Source organism: Neovison vison, chromosome 4 (genome assembly GCF_020171115.1).
Source record: "Neovison vison isolate M4711 chromosome 4, ASM_NN_V1, whole genome shotgun sequence".
NCBI classification, from domain to species: Eukaryota; Metazoa; Chordata; class Mammalia; order Carnivora; family Mustelidae; genus Neogale; species Neogale vison.
In genome coordinates this window covers 208,806,955-208,812,699 of record NC_058094.1, presented here as the reverse complement: position 1 = coordinate 208,812,699, position 5,745 = coordinate 208,806,955, and the positions used below count along the sequence as shown (strand labels likewise).

Genomic DNA, 5,745 nt, shown 5'->3' with positions numbered 1-5,745 from the left:
GGGTTAAAGCCTCTGCCTGTGGCTCAGGTCATGATTCCAGGGTCCTGGGATAGAGCCCTACATCGGGCTCTCTGCTCAGCAGGGATCCTGCTTCCTCCTCTCTCTCTGCCTACTTGTGATCTCTGTCTGTCAAATAAATAAATAAAATCTTTAAAAGAAAAAAAAGCTGTCTTGTCTGAATCGTAGAGAAACATCTGTAAGGATAGAAGGCAAACTGTTGAAAGTGGTTTACCTCTGAGGCATTGGGGGCGAGGGGGGAAGAAGGAGGGAAGGGAAAATTTTGGCTTGTCCTCTATATAATTCTGAATTTTCTAATTCTTTACGGTGAGCGTGGGTTACTTCTATAATTTAAAAAAAAAAACTAATATGGAAAAAATGTTCCTTTTGTTGACCAAGTTTTAATGATATAGGAAAATATTGTAACAAGTGAAAAAAAAATCAGAGCCTGAAATTATGTATACGAGTATGATCTCAGCTGCAGAAAAATTCATTTAAAATCTGGAAAGGAAATGTATCAAAATGTTAATAGGCACTGCCTCTGGGTGGCAGGATTATAGGTGGATTTTTTTTCTGCTTTACTTTTCCATACTTTCTCAATGTGCCTTATTAGTGTTAGAAAAAGAAAAAGAAAAAAGAAGAAGAAGAAGAAGAAGCAGGTCTGCCAAAGGTGTGTAGCAGGTTGTAAAACTGAAGCAGCCTCTGGCCAGGCTTGTTGGGGGGAATGCCCCCAGATTCCTGACCCACCAAGGAGCATGTCCCCTTTGCGGAGAGGGCAGATGAGGAGTAAAAACGGGTTTTCTTCTCATTTTCTGATTATCCACTTACCTTGAAGGAGGAAAATGGAGAGTCTCCAGGTTTCCGATCCTCAAGGTCAGGGCTGGGCTTTGCGAGGAACGGGGGGGATCACCGTGGCTGTAGGGGTGCAGTTCAAGCCGAGTGACTGGGTGCAGGTGGGGGAGGGCAGGCAGGCACGACACCAAAAGTTCTTGTGTTGTCCCCCAGAGACAGCGGGGGCACTGCCATGACACAGGGCAGAGCTTGGGGTCACGTGGTGGTGGCGGCAGGGAGCGCAGCTCTGTCACTTGACCCAGATGGGCCACTTCTTGAAGTGTCTGAGACTGCGGGGGCACTTTCCGGAGCAGTCATCATGGCAAGGTGGAGGACTCTGGAGAGAAGTATCTTAAAAGAGTACTTCTTTCAAAAGTGATTCTTTCGGTAAAGAGCTCTTGGCCTTTGTGCCAGTTCCGGGCCTGTCGGGCGTGCTGTTCCTTGCTCTCCTCCTGCTCCGCCCTGTGATAGACAAGGGCTGCTTCCAGAAGGCTGTTTCCACGCCTCCCAGGTCCACTGACTTCGGACTCAATGTGGCCAGCGGGAGACACTGTGCAGAAGCTGGAAGACGGGAGGCGGGGGGAACCTGGGGGGGTTCTCCTCCCCACTCTCTGCCTCCGGTGAGGTCTCTGGCAGCAAAAGAGCTTCCTCTGTCACACCAGCTTCCACTGAAGAACACTGGGTTCCAGGTACGCCCCTCCTCTCTTTGTCCCCTTGAGGACTGGGGCAGTGTGCTTCCTGCCGCCGCGGACCCCTGCCTGCTTGGCTTCCCAGCCAAGTCTTCCGTCACACGTGTAATCAATCCTTGCCTTGAATTCCCTCTATTCAAGGTGCTTTCAGTGGTTTCTGTTTTCCTGGCTAAATCCTAAGCTAATACCTTCTTGGTCTAGGGCAGTTCCTGTAAAGAGAACCTCCAGATGGCCATATCGAAAAAGATTTATTATGTGAAAACAGCTGGCCTCCTCCCTTACCCTGTCCCCCAGGCTTCTCGGCCTTTACTTTATATGCAGATAAACTGAGGATCTTGTTAAATAGATGGGAGGCAGGGCTTGAGAATCGGTGTTCCAACACGCTCCCACCTGGTGCCAATACTGAGTAGCCAGGCACAGAGGCTTCTAGAACTGTGTGCCCTGTAAGACCTCAGTGCAGTCGTTCCCTACAGCACCGCCGCTAGGGGGCATAACACCGGGTGAAACTGAGTCTCTCAGAAGCCGCGTAACCCCGGTTTGAATACACTGTCCTGACTTACTTTTGAGTGGGAGGTGGAAGGTGGAAGCCAGCCAGCCACCTGGTAGCGGTCTGACTGCATTCTTATAGTAGCAACAGGACACCTAGATGGGTCGTGCCTGGGTATTTACTTATTTGAATGAATTTTAATTTTTTGTAAGTTACTTATTTATGTCCCCTTTACTACACAGTACACAGGAGATTTCACCTCTGAATTTCATTTTCCAGGGTAGTAAAGAGGATGTTACAGAATAGCTGTTTTACAAAGAGACCTTGGGGTGGAAGAAGGTTATGCAGCGCTGGGTTAGAGGGGCAAGAGGACGATGCGCACCTCCTGGAAATCCTCGACCGGAAGTGGAAGTAGGCACTGGTAAGACTCTGGGTTGTTTCCCTTTTTGGGGAGTGAGGCTGGGGCGAGGGGGGGAGGATACACACACACTTGATCATACACGGGATAGTGTCATTGTGTCCGTGACAGCATTTTCATTTTCACGGTGTAAGAATGGGGAGAATTACTGATGATGTTACCAAGCAGCCAGACGCGGGAGCTCCAGTGGGCTCTGTCGTTCCTCTCCACTGCCCGGCTCCTGAATACCCTTTCTCCGGGTGGGGGGCATTCCTTGTCTTAGGCGCCCTCAACAGCAGGTAGAGCCTGCCTCCCGCTCCAGAAGCTAAACAGGCACTCGCTCTCGTGGGCTCCCCTGCGGCTGGGTGTGGATCCATGTCCTAGACACACATGGAACAGGTGCACCTGTCCCGGACTTTGAATGAAGATACGATTGCTTCTCCCTGAGTGAGGAGGAAAGCCGTTATGAGGAGGTGATGTTTAAGCTACGTCTTGAGGGATAAGTAGACTTTCAGCAGGTTGGGAGGTTGGAGGAATGAGCAGCAGACAGATCAGAGGGTTGGATGGGTGCACAGGTGGTCCGGGTATGGCAGAGGCATAAATGTGGAGATACTTTAAAACAGGTAAAATGCCATTAACTTACTCATGGGTATTGGAGTCAAGGGCATTGATAAGGAGTCAGAGGACCGAGGCTCAAATATGGATCCTGGCTGGTGTGACCTTGGGCCAGTCCCCAGCCCTCTGGGCTCACTTCCCTTACTTGGAAAAAGGTAGTCCTACCACTACTGGTGTGCCCTCCTCACATAGTTTTTGTCAGGTCACGGGAAGATGAATGTAAACTGCTTTACGTGGAAAAGCCTGAACAAAAAATAATTATTACAAATAATGTGTGTAGGGGGTGGGATACACAAAATAGTGAGAGAGCGCAAGTCCAGGCTGAGAGAGGTTAGAAGAAAGTCTGTCTGAGGCGGAATTTGGTCAAAGACCAGCTCTTCCTCACGCGTAGGGCTGGGGAGGTGGGGACGGGGTGGGGTGAGCAGAGACAGCCGTCGCCCGGCAGCTTCCACAGCCGGAGAGCTGGCCGGCATCAGCCGGAGCACAGATACTCAGCTAGATAGATACCCCGGTGTCTCCCTGAGGTTCTGGTCTGAATATGTCAGCTGCTTTGGGGGTGTTCCCAGTCTTCAGCCACCCTTGCTACAAATGCCTTGTGTTGTTTGCTTTCTCTAGTAGGCCAGTGTCTTCTGTCACATTTTGATTCTTAAGTTTCACCCCCAGAAAGGAACTCTAAGCTTGGCCCACGCCCCCATGTTCCCTCAGGAAGAGCGTGAGGTACAGGGTTGGAGAGCCTGTCAGGCTTCTCCTCCCCGCTGCCCATGTAAATATCACCCTGGCCGTCCTCAGAGCGCTCAAGGTCAAGCCTCCACCCTCCTAGCTCCCTGGGCTGAAAATCAGAAGTAGATCGACACCACCTTCCTGTTTACATCCCAGGTGATCGTGAAATCTTTTTTTTTTTTTAAGATTTTATTTATTTATTGACAGAGATCACAAGTAGGCAGAAAGGCAGGCAGACAGAGGAGGAAGCTGGCTCCCCACTGAGCAGAAAGCCCGATGTGGGGCTCGATCCCAGGACCCTGAGATCATGACCTGAGCTGAGGGCAGGGGCTTTAACCCACTGAGCCACCCAGGTGCCCCGATCATGAAATCTTGAAGATACTGTAGGAGGTCTTTGGGAATTCACAAATTAAGTAGTCAAGGGTGTGAGGATTTGGGAGCAACTCCAAAGTTCATGGGCCTCCAGCCATTTGGAATGGGGATCACGGCTCACCTAAGTAGGTGGCGGTGTCAGGAGTTTCCTAAAAGTTCTGCAAAGCCCCAGCAGGAGTCGAAAGGGCAGCATTTAGCACGTGACAGCAGATAGCTTAGTGAGTGATTCTTTTAAAACCAGAGAATCCAGAAACTCTGCCAAAGCACTCCTTCTATGACAAGGATCCATTCCCCCTGCCCCAAAACATCTGTGGGGTCCCTCTCCCCCACTAACCCCTGTTCAGGGGCCCATCTCCACCTGTGTCCTGCAGCACCTCCTCAGGCTTCCTCCTCCCCTCCTCCCCCGGCTGCCCCCACGCTGATCCAGGATCCAGAACACACCCTCCCCACCCCAGCCCACCCCGAGAGCCCCTCTGCTGGACCCACCAGCCCTCCGGCCCAGCCTACAGCCCTTTCTCCAGCTGGAGCTTCCACCCAACCTTTTCCTCCCGGAGCCACCCTCCTGCTCCAGCCACAGTCATCTGTGCGGTGACTCCACGATTGAAGACCTGGCTCACATCACATGCTCTGTCAACTGGGTCAGTGTCACCAGCATCCTGTGTGTGGTCACGTCCTTACTCGTACTTACATTCCAAATCACAGGTGGTCAGCTGAGAGACAAGACCAGAAGACGCTGACGGTTCCTGGGGGACATTAACTGTACAGTGGGGATGAAGAGGCAGGACAGAGGACTGGTGCCCCAGGGGCCCTGGGCTGGAAAGCCACGCACTGGTCCCTCGAGGGCCTGGAGAGCTAGGACAGGCCAGGAGCCCAGAGTTCCTGGCCCCCCCACCCCCAGCCTGCCCGCCAAATACACAGCCTCAGGGGATTCAACTTCACAGGAAGGAGTGCCACACCCTGTGGTTGGAAAAAGTTGGTTGGAGGCAAATGGGTTCTCTCCGGATCTGTGGTAGATTCCAGCCCTTCTGCCCTGAGGAAAATGGAGGAAGTGAGGGCAAGGTCCTGTCCTTGATCTGGTGCAAGGCTGGCCTCTGCAGGACCCAGGCCTGGCCGTGGGCTGGAGGGGAGGGGTGGAAGAGGCAGGAGCTGCGCCAGAGGAGCTCTGCCGTAGGAGGAGGAGGAGGAGCTGGAGGAGAGCCCCAGGGAGGAGACCAAGCTCCAGACGTCTTCCTGCAAACGAACCCAGGATTTTTGCTTTTATTCAGGCCAACGGATCGGGAGATGATTGGCATGGCTAAAGTACTTTGCTCTCTTTCTTGACTCTGTCTTCAAGGTAGCGGCTTCCGTGGCTGTGGTTCTGGTCTTTGTACTCACCCTGGAGGTGACTGGCGAGGAGACGGCCTCACCGGAGGGCATCACTTCCGAAGATCCAGTCGTGCTCCTGGCAGGCGCGCCTGGAGGGGCTGAGGCTACCCTGGGTCAGCGTGGAGCGGAGGCTCTGGCCGGCCTGGAAGGAGCCGGCCACACGCTTGGAGGAATGTCCGTGGATCCCTGGCGCAGGCTGGCCGAGTCAGAGGGCGGACTCCCAAGGTGGCCAAACAGGAAAAAAAGATGACAGGCTGAGCCAAGCAGTGGAT

At 52.8% G+C, this 5,745-nt stretch overlaps 1 long non-coding RNA gene across 1 annotated transcript; it reads left to right on the top strand.

Annotated features, from left to right (window-relative positions):
• The first annotated feature begins 901 nt into the window (after positions 1-901).
• On the top strand, positions 902-5,517 carry LOC122904123. Its single transcript, XR_006384157.1, has 3 exons — positions 902-1,517; positions 2,284-2,425; positions 5,442-5,517. It is a non-coding gene; the product is annotated as an uncharacterized LOC122904123 (long non-coding RNA).
• Positions 5,518-5,745: the final 228 nt, after the last annotated feature.